Source organism: Dipodomys spectabilis, unplaced genomic scaffold, assembly GCF_019054845.1.
Source record: "Dipodomys spectabilis isolate Male_0828 unplaced genomic scaffold, ASM1905484v1 ptg000289l, whole genome shotgun sequence".
NCBI classification, from domain to species: Eukaryota; Metazoa; Chordata; class Mammalia; order Rodentia; family Heteromyidae; genus Dipodomys; species Dipodomys spectabilis.
In genome coordinates this window covers 1,254,819-1,270,000 of record NW_024870966.1, presented here as the reverse complement: position 1 = coordinate 1,270,000, position 15,182 = coordinate 1,254,819, and positions in this window count along the sequence as shown.

Below are 15,182 nucleotides of genomic sequence, written 5' to 3'. Positions count from 1 at the left end.
AATTAATTCTTTCCAGACCTTGAACACAGGACTAGTGCTGATTCCAGCAGCTGTGGGTTGTCTTTTTCCCAGGGGGCATAGCCACTTCCTACTGTCTGGATTTAGATATTCCTGGACTTCGATTATAAGGTGGGACCAAGCATTTCAGAAAGTATTGTTGTAAGCAACAGATATGTATATATGTGCATATACACATACATGTGTGTGTGTGTTAGGGCTCAGAGCCCTAACTTGTGATGAAAAGTCCTGTCTCAGAGTAGTACCACCCTTGGGGCTTGAACTCCAGGCCTGGGTGCTGTCCTAGCTCTCTGCCAGTTGAGCCACAGCTCCATTTCCAGATTTTTGGGTGGGTAATTAGAAATAAGAGTCTCATTGGCTTTCCTTCCTGAGCTAGCTTAGAACCACGATCTTCAGATCTCAGCCTCTTGAGTAGGTAGGATTACAGATGTGAGCCACTGGTGCTTGGCTAGAAGGAGAGACTCTTAAAGGTAGCAACATTAGCCGGGCGCTGGTGGCTCACGCCTGTAATCCTAGCTACTCAGGAGGCTGAGATCTGAGGATCGCGGTTCAAAGCCAGCCCAGGCAGGAGAGACCGTGAGACTCCTATCTCCAATAAACCACCAGAAAACCGGAAGTGGCGCTGTAGCTCAAGTGGTAGAGCGCTCGCCTTGAGCTGAAGAGCTGAGGGACAGCGCCCAGGCCCAGAGTTCAAGCCCCACGGCCGACCAAAAAAAAAAAAAAGCAACATCATGGAACCCACCAACTATAATGCTCAATTTTAGCAGCCTAGGGCCTGATAAAACTCCAATATTGGTTTACTTGATTGACATTTAAAAAATAATAACTGCCGGGCGCCGGTGGCTCACGCCTGTAATCCTAGCTACTCAGGAGGCTGAGATCTGAGAATCGCGGTTCAAAGCCAGCTCGGGCAGAAAAGACCGTGAGACTCCTATCTCCAATAAACCACTAGAAAACCGGAAGTGGCGCTGTAGCTCAAGTGGTAGAGCGCTTGCCTTGAGCTGAAGAGCTGAGGGACAGCGCCCAGGCCCAGAGTTCAAGCCCCATGACCGACAAAAAAAAAAATAATAATAACTAAACTGGGCGCCGGTGGCTCACACCTGTAATCCTAGCTACTTAGAAGGATGAGATCTGAGGATTGTGGTTCAAAGCCAGCCCAGCAGGAAAGTCCTTGAGACTCTTATCTCCAATATGCCACTCAGAAAACCACAAGTGGCACTGTGGCTCAAGTGATAGAGTGCTAACCTTGAGCTGAAGAGCTGAGGGACAGTGCCCAGGCCCAGAGTTCAGCCCCCACAACTGACAAAAAATAATAATTGTAATAACTAAGGCTGAGTCAATGGCTCATGCCTCAGGAGGTAGAGATCCAGAGGATACAAGTTTGAGGCTAGCCTTAATGAAAAGGGCATGAGATCCCATCTGGTCCAATAAAAAGCTGGGTATGGTGACAAGCACCTGTCATGCCATGTATAAAGAAAAAAAAAAACATAAATAGGAAGATCACAGTCCAGACCAGCTCAGACATATATGTAAAACCTTACCTGAAGAATAATGAAAGCAAAAAGGGCTGGAACATTGATCTAGTAGTAGAGCCTAACAAATGTAAGTCTCTATGTTCAAACCCAGTACAAATTTAGTAATAATAACATTGGATTACCTTTAAATGGCTTATGCTATAAAACAGTTCAGGCTTTCTGTGCTTACCAATCCTGAGAACCTTGTAGCAATACAGATTCTGGTAAAGTGCAAACCTAGGTCTGAGGCTGGTCCTGAGATTCTCTTATTCCCAACTAACTTTGGTGAGGGTCCATAGATCACACTCCTTTAAGAAGTGAGGTTCTATAGTTATCTATGATCCTTCTTCACTGTCTCATGCCTAGTGATTTTACTTATCTAGCCTTGAGTCTAGACACTTACAATCCTATAAAGTCGTGTCTGCCCCCCTCATTTTATACACTGTGAAACAGATCCAGAGGGCATCAGTGACTTCAGCTGGGCATGCAGCAGGTAGGTGTCCAGTTCTCTATCCACTACGGGGTGATGCATCCTGCCTACAAAATAAATAGTTGTAGGTCAAGTATCTGCACCTCTGTAAGGAAATTAGGACATTCCAACACAAGAATGGAACAATGGCTAGCATTTACTCAACTCCCAACTGGGGGCCAGGCTCTCTGCTAACTGTTTGACATGGATTATCTTGGTGAACACAACATCCGGATGAGATAGGGAACATAGCTCTATTTTCTAGATAAAGTGAGGTTTTATAATTTGCCTGCGATCACATAACTTGCAAGTAAAGGTCTTGGGGTTTGAACCCAGCAGGCTGACTCAGAGTTTATGCACTTAGTTTCTGCCTGGCCAGGCTAGACAGAATGACTTGGTCGTGAGTGTTCTGTTTGGTTACCAGAACTTGTAAGAAGACAAATCAATTGGCTGACAAAGTAGTTAAGACTTAGGGGGGATTTCCATCCCAGTCCATAATTCCATCATTATTCTTTTCAATTAACAATTTGAAGTCTGCTTTAAAATGGGTCTATTTAAGGAAGAATAGTGAGGGAGGTTTATTTGGGGGGGGGGCAGTACTAGGCTTTGAACTATGGGCATTGTGCTTTAGAAGCAGATATGCTACCACTTGGCCCATGCTCCCTCTGCCAGCCCTTTTTTTACCAGTCCTGGGGCTTGAACTCAGGACCTGGGTGCTGTCCCTCAGCTTTTTTGCACAAGACTAGAACTCTACCACTTGAGCCACAGCTCCACTTCAGCTATTTGGTGATTGGTTGATATTAGAGTCTCACACCGGGCAGCAGTAGCTCCCACCTGTAATCCTAGCTACTCAGGAGGCTGAGATCTGAGGATCACTGTTTGAAGCCAGCCAGGCAGAAAAGTCCCCATGAATTTCTTATTTCCAATTAACCACCAGAAAAACAGAAGTAGAGCTGTGGCTCCAAGTGGTAGAGTGCTAGCCTTGAGCAGAAGAGCTGAGGGACAGCATCCAGGCCCTTAGTTCAAGCCCTACAACTGACAGAAGATAAAAGAGAGAGACTCACAGACTTTCCTGCCTAGGCTGGCTTTGAATTGTGAACCTCAGATCTCAACCTCTCAAGTAGTTAGGATTACAGGCGTGAGCCTCCAGTGCCAGGCCAGCCCTTTTACCTTTTAGGTTTTTTCAAATTGGACCTGGCATTTACACCTAGGGCCAGTCTCAAATCTGATCTTCCTATTTATGCTTCTCTCAGAACTGAGTTGCCAAGCACATGACCACATCTAGCTACTGGTTGTGATAGGGGTCTCATGAACTTACACACCCACCATCCCAGCTGGCCTTGAACTATAATACTTTTAGCCTCCTGAGTAGCTAGGATTATAGGCATGACCTTCCACACCCAGGGAAAAGTAGGTATTGAGTATCCATATTGGAGTAGGGAATGGTAAACAGCTGAGAACAAGGATAGAAATTCAAATGGAGGCTTCTGAAGGATGAGAGGGATGAGACTATGCAGAAGACAAACACAGAGTTACCTGTGTTCAGAATCAGCTGAGCCACAGGAATCTGTATTCCCTGGGCACCTATATCTCCCATGAATAAAACTGCTGGTTAGAGTTCATATAAATAGAAATCTGCTATTCTGAAAAGCCCTATTTTCGTCCTAAAATCATCTGCCTCAGTGATTATATTGGCTTTCCAAATGCTGGTGGAGCCAGAATTTTTACCCCTAGTGCACCCTCAGTTTGTGGATCTCAGGGTACAGCTGGAGATTGAGATTTCATTCTCTCATGTATTCTCTTCTTCTGAGGTTACCTTTATGTGCCAGTCACTTCGGGGAGTACAGGCAGTTTCCCAGGAATCTTGTTGGGCATGAAAGCAAGCTGGAAGGCAAACCTGCCTGCTGGAATAAGAACCATCGTGTATAGATGTGGGCTGGGGCTCAAGTGGTAGAGTGAAAGAGGGCCTGCCTAGCAAACGTGAGGCCCTGAGTTCAATCCCAGTACCACCAAATAAATAAGCCATCGTGGAGACATACACAAAAGAATTTTGCATAGAAAACGAAGTGGTTTCAGCCACCAGGAAGACTCCAAGAGAGGGAAAATGTACAAGAGAGGAGAAATGTAAGCTGGAAGATTGAGGCATGAGGCTTCCCACTAACATTTCCTCTGCTCCTAAAGTCCTTTCCTAATGAGCCCCAGTGATGATCACATTTGACATTTAAAATGTTTCTGTCCACTTATCATTCTAGTAACAATAGTTTTAAAGTCATTTAGTTTTTAAAAAAAAAAAAAAAAACTTTATATTAGTCCAGATTCTGATGCCAATAGCACAGTTCTACAGCCTGGGTAAGTGTTAGTGAAGAGTTTATTTCAGCTCCCACTTCTGGAGATCCAAAGTGAAGGGCAGCATTTAGTGTTGGCCTTCTGGCTGGCAGAGTCCTGAGATGGTATAGAATGTTACATGGTGAAAGTAGAAACATTCTGTACATTCAGAGTAGGGGAGGAAAAAACGGGCTTCTTTTCTAGTAATTTACTTAAAAGCCAGTGATTTTTCTCTTAATATAGGTAAGGAAAGTCCACTACCCTGTGGTTGTCATGACCAGTATCCCAGAGGCAATGACATGGTAAAGCCAGGTTTACTTGTTTTTCCTGATAGCCTAGAATGGAAATGTGGATACAATGTTGACAAAAGTAGCTAAAGAACTGTTCTGAAGTGGAGGAGGAGGAAAACTGCATGGAAAGGCTCCTAAGCGCCCTTAGAACCAGATGACTCACAACAGCCACCTTAATGCTCCAGGAAACTCTTGCTCCAGAGCCTCTGGGCCTAATTGTCTTGGAAACCTTAGAATAAAGCTTTCACGGGTTTAAGACAAGCCATCACAGACATGTGAATATTTAAATGGATCCTCCCCCACCCCACCCCCCAAAAAAACCCTACTCTTCATTAAAGTCTCAGCTAGCTAGTTATATAGTAAATAAAATCTAATGAATACTTGGACATTTAAAAACAATGTTTTACACAGACTGATTTTTTTATTTTATAGTGACATAAAATATCTTAATTTATCCAGTTGATTTGAGCAAGCTCTTCCTTCTTAGAGTGACATCTCAAAGCCAAGGCGTGGTCTAGCATGCCGCAGAAATGTAGGAACATACAGGTGCAGCTGGAGTTCTTGGTCGCTGGAGCTGCCAGTCTCCTCCATGGAGAGAGGTTGCCATCTAGCATGGATTCTTGGAGGTGCAGCCAACTCCCACATGGCAAACTAGATCTCAGGCATCATATTTAAATTGGGGACACGAATATTAAAGACCCGATCCCACTTACCATAAGGGAATTCTGCTCTTGAGATATTATTGAATCACAGGTCATGTCTGTTCACAGGATGTGTCTATTACTTATTGCTCAGGCTCCACAACCCACCTGGGCTCCAGGATCTGACTGGGATGCCAGTGAGTCCTCCCTTTCTAGGTTGAATCTGGCCTCTGTGTGTATAGGAGGATGATTGAAGGACACCAGTTATGGTTTGTCTTTGTCCATTTGGCTGCTGTAACAAAATACACACCTTACTGGGTAATTTGTGAACCATTGAAATTCATTGCCCATACTTCTGGAGGCAACCTCACATGGCTGAAGGGACAAACTAGCTTTAATACGGGTAGCTTTAATCCGATTCATGAGGACCCTACCCTCATGACCTAATTACCTCCCCACAAGTCCTATCTCTTTAATACCAGCATGAAAGACATAGCCATTCAGATTTAACAATGTTTTTGTTGGGTTTTTTTCTTGTGTCTTATTTCATTTGAGATAGGATCTCTCTGTGTAGCCCAAGCTGGCCTCAAACTCAAAATCCTGTCTAAACTTCCTGAGTGCTGCAGTTACAGGTCTGCATCATCAACCCTGCCTAGACCACAACATTGCTAAATAGGTAATAGAAGTAAATACTGGATACAGATCTCAGAAGGCACAAAGGGTGCACAGTGAAAGTACAGAGGAAGGCAGAAGATCCTGAATTTCTTCCTGAGTGGCCCAATTACAGGCTCCACAGCTAGCTGACATCTTACTCTCTTGTATGTGATCTCAAAGACAATTCAGTGAATTCACAAACATATATGCATAGATTTGTTCTCTATAAAAATGGAACCACTATTCAGGCTTCACACTACATCTTTTTGCTTCCCATTATATCTTGGAGAACATTCCACAAAGGAACACATTGGGTTGCCTTGTTCTTTTTTGTGTGCTGGTATTTAGTCACACCTCTACTTCCAGCTTTGTGCGTGTGTGCGTGTGTGTGTGCGCGCGCGCGGCACGCGCACATGCATGTATGCGCTAATTCTGGGGCTTTGAACTCAGGGCTTGGGTGCTGTCCCTGACCTATTTGCTTAAGGATAGCACTCCACCACTTGAACCACAGCTCCACTTCTGGCGTTTTTTTTTTTTAATTTAGTAATTAGTTAGAGATAGGAGTCTCACGGGTACAGAGCGCTGGTGGCTCATGTCTGTAATCCTAGCTACTGAGGAGGCTAGGATCTGAAGATTGTGATTCAAAGCCAACTGAGGCAGGAAAGTCCATGAGTCTTTTCCATTTTTTAGGGGGGTGGGGGGTCCAGTCATGAGGCCTGAACTCTGGGCCTGGATGCTGTCCCTCAGCTCTTCACCTCAAGGCTAGCGCTCTACCACTTGAGCCACAGTGCCACTTCTGGCTTTTTTTTTTTGGCTTATGTAGTGCTGAGGAATTGAACCCAGCGCCTCATGCATACAAGGCAAGCACTCTATCACTGAGCCACCTTCCCAGCCCTCATTTCCATTTTTTAAAAAAGCCAGAAGTGGTGCTGTGGCTCAAAGTGGTAGTACACTAGTCTTAAGCAAAAAAGTTCAAGGACAGCATCCAGGCTCCGAGTTCAAACCCCATGACCACCACCACCAACAACAACAGAGCCTCCTGCTTTCCTGCCCTGCCTGGCTTTGAACTGCAGTCCTCACATCTCAGCCTCCTGAATAGCTAGGATTGCAGGCATGAGTCACTGATGTCTGACCCTCATTCTTTTTTTTTAAGCTCAGAACCAAACTCAGAGCCTTGCACTTACCAGGTAGGTGAAATGAAAGTCACTGTTTTGTGTTTAGTTCTAGTTTAGTTATAGGCATATAGTTGTATAATCACTAGCATACTCAAAATATAGAATGATTTCATCACTTTTTTTTTTTTTTGGTGCCTGCCCTGGAGCTTAAACTCAGGTCCCAGAGGCTATTCCTGAACTTTTGTGCACAAGGCTACCATGCTACCACTTGAGCCACAGCTCCACTTCTTGGCAGGAGGGGATGCGGGGGAAGTTAATTGGAAATAAGAGTCTCATGGTCTTTCCTGCTCTGGATGGTTTCGAACTGTGAGCCTCAGATCTCAGCCTCCTGAATAGGTAGGATTATAGGCATGAGCCATCAGCACCCAGTCAGGAATTCTTACATTAGGCTAAATGATGGGTAATATCAATGTGCTGAACAATGTATCCCCTGATGAACAGGTGGTAGTATTATTCTAAATTTATAAATAAGGATATGGCCAGAGAAATAATAAACAAAATATTAATAACCAGAAAGTCACAGTTGGGATTCCTGGACTGCATATGCAGCATTGTTTCCATTCAACTGCATGGTATTCTGCAATGATGAGAATCGTGGTAGCACATTTATTCTGTGACACTTTCCTTGCTGGAAAGAGAATACAGCAGGAGACTTGGAGTCCAAGGGACAAACAGAGGAGGGAGAAGTAATTACTAAATGGTGGATCCTAGCATTAGCATGAAAAATAGAAACAGGACCAGGGAAACAGAGGGATCCAGGCTGCTGTGCATCAGAGTAGGACAGGGTCCTGAGAAGGAAAGAGGCTGTAAGTCATTGTATGTGCTTCCCATGAAAAAGTTCCAAATTAGAGCCTTGGCCACCCGAGTGTCCTGGAAGGTCTCCTCCTCATCCTTGCTTCTGAGACACATCTTTATTTTGCACTTGGGAAGGACTCAAACTGATCAACATCTTCATTTTCGACATAATGGTTTGCCCAACCTTTGCTCACCAGTCTCTCTCAGGCCCCAGCATCTCCAGCCTTTGGTGGGTATAGAGAGCAGTTTTTCCGGAATGACATTGGGGCTCTCACTTCAGTATAGAGCAGAGGGATGGAGACCATTAAATAAAAATCTCTGAAAACTGTTAACTTTTTGTGTTTCTATTGCATGCTTTGTGACTAGATGCCCATGATTATGAAATCTTGAAAGGTAAAAGGGGTCAACTAGTTAGGCCAACTTTTTTTTTTTTTTTTTTTTCTGAAGCAGTGAAAGTAGAGGAAAAACTTCTCTGAGGGCGAGAAGAAGGTTCCCTTGTTTGAAGGGCTTTTAGTTACTTGAGCATCAAGCCAGCTTCTTACTCTGAAATGGATATGTTGGGAATAATGATTTTGACTGTGGCAAGGACTAGGGATATAGCTCATTGGTAGAGTTCTTGCTTGCATATGTGAGAATCTGAGTTCTATCCCCAGAACACAATGAAAACAAAAACAGTGTGTTGCAGAGTAATCTAGAAAGTATAGGTTCATCAGGAGAGCAGTGGTCTCTGGAGGTTTTGCTCCTCCAGGATTAGAGTAAGGTAGAGGTCCAACACGTCTCCAAAGAGGCTCCACAGGCAGCCTCCCAGGTGAACACACCCCGCTTTATGGAGGAGAGAGTATTACAAAGGAGAAAATTTGTCCATAAAGAACTCCTAAAAAAGCCAGGAAGGGGGCTGGGAAGGTGGCTCAGTGGTAGAGCGCTTGCCTTGCATGCCTGAGGCCCTGGGTTTGATTCCTCAGCACCACATAAGCAGAAAAAAAAAAAGCCGGAAGTGGTGCTGTGGCTCAAGTGGAAGAGCGCTAGCCTTGAGCTGAAGAGCTGAGAGACAGTGCCCAGGCCCAGAGTTCAGGCCCCACGACCGGACCCTAAAAAACAAAAAGCCAGGAAGGTTATAGATACTACCGATAGTGTGAATCCCACCCTGCTGTGTACCTTGACTTATTTTCTTGACTTCCTTTGGTTTTAAGATGATTGCTGTCTTAGTTGGCATTGGAGGATAGAAAAGATACGTGACTGCCCTGGGACACAGAGGTATGTATGTATAAGACCAAGAGAAGTTTCTAGAGCAAGGGCAAAGGGGAGAGATGAGAAGCTCACAGTTGTCTATAGTTGGGTGGAGAGCAAGCCTTGGATCCATTCAAGCAAAAGGTAAAGGCTCTATGGGGCTCCTGGAAGATCACAGGCATGGAGTCTACGTAATACTGTGCCACTTGCTCATGCAGGCTAATAGAGGTTCTGATTGTTGTGCTTTGGAATCTCAGTATTGGTGCATCTGTGGTAGCTCTGATGTATTTAGTGTGTTCCCAAAAATTCATAAGTGAATCCTAGGTGGCAATGTGATGTTATTTGGAAGTGGGGCCTTGGGGAGGTGATTAGGTCATGAGGCCAGAGCCCTCATGAAGAGGATTAGCGCCATTGTAAAGGGAACCCAGCGTGTTCTCTTGCCTTCTCTCTGCCATGTGAAGAAACAATGACAAGTTGACTGTCTGCAACCCGGAACCCAACCACACTGGCTCCCTCATCTCAGACCTCAGCCTGAGAACTATGGGAAACAACTTTTTATTTATGTTACCCAGTGAATGGTACTTTGTTTTCTCAGCTTGAGCTAAGACAGCAGCCCAAAATGTTAATGCAGAATCTCATGGCTATATGTCATTATTCAATTGTATACTACTTCCTTCCTCTGACATTTATTAAGTGACCACTTAGTAAGAAGCATAGTTAGGCATGAGGGACACCACAAAGATGAATAAGACATGAAATCTTTTTCTTTAAGCAGCTCTGGGCTCTTAGGACCAGCCATTCACATATATAAGACAGTAGAACAGAAGATGGACTAACTTGAGAAGTACAGACTGTAGTAAGAAGGACATTCAAAACTGTCTGGATGCCATATTGACTAAATCTTTTAGGAACTGCCACTGAGGGGCTGGGAAAATGGCTCAGTGGTAGAGTGCTTGCCTTGCATGCACAAGGCCCTGGGTTCAATTCCTCAGTCCCACATAAGCAAAAAAAGCCAGAAGTGGCACCATGGCTCAAGTAGTAGAGTGCTAGCCTTGAGCTGAAGAGCTCAGGGACAGAGCCCAGGCCAAGACTTCAGGCCCCACAACTGACAGAAAAAAGAAAAGAAAAGAAAGAAACTGCCACTGATACTTATATGGAGGGAGGGTAAATTGGCATAGCCTTTCTGGAAGATATTTTGGCAATATATATCCAAAATCACAAAAACACAATATTTATAGAAGTTTTCTATCGATCTAGAAATAGATAAGAATATATGCAACGGCTGGGAAGGTGGCTCAGTGGTACAGTGCTTGCCTCCCAAGCATGAGGCCCTGGGTTTGATTCCTCAGCACCACAGTAGTAGAAAAGGCTGGAAGTGGTGCTGTGGCTCAAGTGGTAGAGCACTAGACTTGAGCTGAAGAGCTGAGGGACAGCGCCCAGGCCCAGAGTTCAGGCCCCACGACTGACAAAAAAAAAAAAAAAAGAATGTATGCAAAAATCTGGCCATAAGAATATATAAAGATCCCATCACTGGTTATAATATGAAGAAAAAGTTGAAGCAACACAAATTTCCAACAATAGATCAGTTAAGCAAATTCTGGAATAATTGGCCGCTGGAACTCAGAAGGTGGGGAGCATGACCGCTCTCCTAGACTCTACTCTGTTTAGGAGAGAACTGAATAGCTAGGTGCTAGAGCAGCCTGAACCTTTTGAATGGGAAGTCTGCAGCCTGGCTCCTGGCTCTAAGTGCGGCTGGCCAAGGAAGAAAGAGCCCTTGCACCAAGATCAAAAGAACTTAATTGATACTGCCCGAAGCCACTTAAGCCTCATCTCCATTTCCAGCTTTTTGGTGATTAATTGAAGATAGGAGTCATTAGGTTTCAGCCAGCTGAGAATTTGGCTTATTGGAGTGAGCTACCGGTGCCTGGCTTCCTTACTCAATTTTATTTTTTATTTATTTTTTTTGGGGGGGGTCCGGTCATGGGGCCTGAACTCTGGGCCTGGGCACTGTCCCCCAGCTCTTCAGCTCAAGGCTAGCACTCTACCACTTGAGCCACAGCGCCACTTCGGCTTTTTTTCTTTTTGCTTATGTGGTGCTGAGGAATCGAATTCAGCGCCTCATGCATGCAAGGCAAGTGCTCTACCACTGAGCCACCTTCCCAGCCCTCAATTTTATTTTATTTATTTACTTATTGTAAGTTCTAGGCCTTGATCTCTGGGCCTGGGCACTGTCCCTAAGCTCCTTTTGCTCAAAGATAGCACTCTGCCTCTTTTTAAAACTTCTTCAGGTTATTTTGTGTGCGCGTGCCCATGAGCATGTATGTGTATCTACTTAATTCTCTTCACTTTGTCTCACTCCTTTCTTCCTTACCCAACATGTTAGCTAGATTATTTTCTACTACCTTGCTTCACTTTTTCATTAAAACCTTCTATTAAACTTCGCTGACGCTTCTCACCTTAGTAGGTAGCCACACATCTTGTATTTGTCGCTGCTATCCTCCTATCTCCTTTCTATAACCACCCTGGTTAACTAAGTTCTTCCTAGATCATGAAGATCCATCTTTGCTTTGATATTCATCAAACAGTACTGGAGCAGTGGTAGTGACTAGTCTTCATTAGGTATCTCCACAAATACAAGGTTGTGTTTATCAACTTCAATAGTTTTGTAGGCAAGCTTTTTCATCCTGACTGGAGAAAAGTTCCACACATAGGGCCTTGAGCATTGAAATGGATTATTTGATAACTGAGACTTAACTCTCCAATCTAGTAACAGGAAAATACACTACAACTCATTATTCAATCTTAAGTAATCTCCAAGAAATCACTAACTAAAAGGACACAGGACATAAAAATCTCTACCAAATCTTGTCCTCAGATACATATATTTCAGTGAAAAAAAACCCACTAAATTAGTGAATAAACAAGGCAACATGTCTCCCTCAAAAGCCAGCAACTCCACAATAACGGACTTAAGTGGTAGTGAATGGAAAGAAAGTTCAGTGAGCTGAATAAAACAAAGAGGAAAGCTGGGCGCTGGTGGCTCACGCCTGTAATCCTAGCTACTCAGGAGGCTGAGATCTGAGGATCGCGGTTCAAAGCCAGCCCGGGCAGGAGAGACCGTGAGACTCCTATCTCCAATAAACCACCAGAAAACCGGAAGTGTCACTGTAGCTCAAGTGGTAGAGCGCTCTTCTTGAGCTGAAGAGCTGAGAGACAGCACCCAGGCCCAGAGTTCAAGCCCCACGACCGACCAAAAAAAAAAAAAAACAATGAGGAAAATGGCCAATAAGCTGAATGTTGGTGGCTAAGGCCTGTAATCCTAGCTACTCAGGATGCTCAGATCTAAGGATCACACTTCAAAACCAACCTGGTAAGTCCATGAGACTCTTGTCTCCAAATAAATATAAAAAAATCTGTGTGTGTGTGGGAGGATGTAGTTGTGGAAGTGGGAGGGAAGGGATGGTAGGGGAAAAATAGGAGGAGGCAACAAAGCTTGATAGGAAATGAACTCATTACCTTGCTCATGTAACTGTAACCCCTCTATACACTATTTTTACAATTAAAAAACGTATAAAAAGTAAAGCTGGAAGTGGGAGTGTGATTCAAGTGATAGAGTGCTAACCTTGAGCAAAAAAGCTCAGAGACAGAACCCAGGCACTGAGTTTGAGCCCTACAGCTGACCGGAAAAAGGGGGGTAGGGGAGAAGGGGAGAGAGAGAAAGACTAGGAGAGGAGGATTCAGGAAATGTACTCTTGAGAGGATAGTAGCAGGAAGATGGGCTGGCTAAATGCAAGGCAGAAAGCTAAGCCATGCTGCTATTAAGCCTAAATAATCTTATCTCACATGTGGCCAGTGACATGCATGGGGCTGAAACTGCTTCCAGCCAGCCACACATAGTGGCTTCTCAGACAAGAAGGAGCTATGAGTTCTAGTCCTCTTCTGTATCTAACCATCTGTATGGTTTGGGGAAGGTCCTTTCGTTTCTAACAGTCACCATTTTCTTTCTTTCTTTTTTTTTTTTTTTGGTCGGTCATGGGGCCTGAACTCTGGGCCTTGTAAGGTCTGTTCCTGGATGGCTAGCAGACTCCACCCTCCTCGCAGCAAAGTCTCCACCCAGTACCTGCGTTACCTAGGCAACTGAGACACCTGGAAGAGGTCACATCTGCATCCGCTGAGGTCACATCTGAATTTGATGTGGCCACACCTTTCCCCGCCCATACCCTACATAAGGCCTAGCCCAGGCCCAGACACTCTCTTTTTCTCTCTCTCTTCTTTTCTTTTTTTTTTTTTTTTGGGTCCCGTCGTGGGGCCTGAACTCTGGGCTTGGGCACTGTCCCTCAGCTCTTCAGCTCAAGGCTAGCGCTCTACCACTTGAGCCACAGCGCCACTTCTGGCTTTTTGCTTATGTGGTGCTGAGAATCGAACCCAGGGCCTCAGGCATGCAAGGCAAGCGCTCTACCACTGAGCCAACTTCCCAGCCCCTCTCTCTTCTTTTCTAGCTCTTGCTCTTCTAGCTCTCTTGCTCTTGCTCTTCTCTTCTAGCTCTCTTGCTCTTGCTCTTCTCTTCTAGCTCTCTCTCTGCTCTCTCTCTGCTCTAGCTCTTTCCTCTCTCTTTCCCAGCCACGTGGAGTGCCAACCTTGCCTGCTCCCAGCAGGTCTTCTGAATACCTGAATACCACGTGAGTGCTGCAGTTCTTACTCAGCAACCTCTTTTTAAAAACCTAACATAAATGGTGCCGTTACTCGGATAAAGGCTGAAAGTCAGGAAAGCTGGGATTTCTCTGTTTTTTTCCTCTTTTTTCTTTTTTTGTTCTTACCTTTTTGCTCTGAGGAATACCCACAGTTCTGACGGCCTTTTGCGAACCAGTCTGTCTGCGGCGGAATCAGCACATCTATACCATTGCTGCCTTCACATCCACGTCCACACCACTTCTCTACTCTGGTGAGTGAAGCTACTCTCTACGGTTCTCTGTTGCTCTCTCTAGAGGGCTCTGGGGGAAGTCGGGACGCCGCTTCTGCCTGGTCAGCTCTCCTTCACTCACCAGACTGACTCTACTCATTTAATGGGGTGCTACGAATCACGCCTGAGCCGTGAAACCCCGTTGAAATGTCTCCTGCGCTCCCTGGAAAGCCAGAGAGCCTCATTTTTATGCCATTCTCAGAAGTACAGTTTTTGCTACTGCAATGGTAAATGATCAGAAGTCTGTTTACTTTCGGGCTCTCTTTGCTCACTACCATTCATGGGCAAGTTTCTACCCTTTTTTTTTCTACAACTTTTTGGCTTGTGCCTTGAAGAGTGCGACGCAGGCTGGGTCCCAGGTACGCCCCTCTAGGTTCCCTCTCAAAGGCTAGCCAATGTAGACTTGGTCTATTTGTTCAGGCTTTCTTTTCATTCTTTCAGAAATTCGCCATCTTGAATTCGCCATCTTGGCCTCGTGGTGGGTTAAGGGTTTGGCCCCATCTGACCCTTAACCTTCCACTAAGTTTACTACTCCATCTATTCTAAGGTGCCTTGCTAACAAGTTGCTCTTTTCACAGGCCCTGGTAACGGAGGCCCAACCATCTGATATGCTTTGTTAGCAAAGATGTCTAAACGTTGTCGAAATTTTAGGTTTTAAGTTTTGCCTTTTGTGTTTTGTGTTGTGTATTCTACTACTGACTACGTGGTTCTAAAATACTGGGCATATCTGTGCTAAAATTATCATCACATCTAATGAGTTTTGTCATTTCAGAATATTTGTTGGCAATTCTTGTTAAGGACCAGGTAAGCTCTACTTATTCTACTTGATCTCCTTGTTGTTTTAATTGGAAATAATAAAGGGCTTTTGAGGCAAAGATTTCAGTTCAAAGCCAGCTCGGGCTAAAAAATCCCTAAGACTCCATCTCCCAACAAACCTGCAAAGAGCCAGGCTGGAAGCATGGCTCAAGACTCTTATCTCTAACCAGCCAAATACTGGAAGTGCTATTGTAACTCAATGTGGTAGAGCACTAGCCTTGAGCAGAAGTGCTCAGGGACAGTGCCCAGGCCTTGAGTTCAAACCTCCTTAAATACTAGTGGTACTATAACTCAAAGT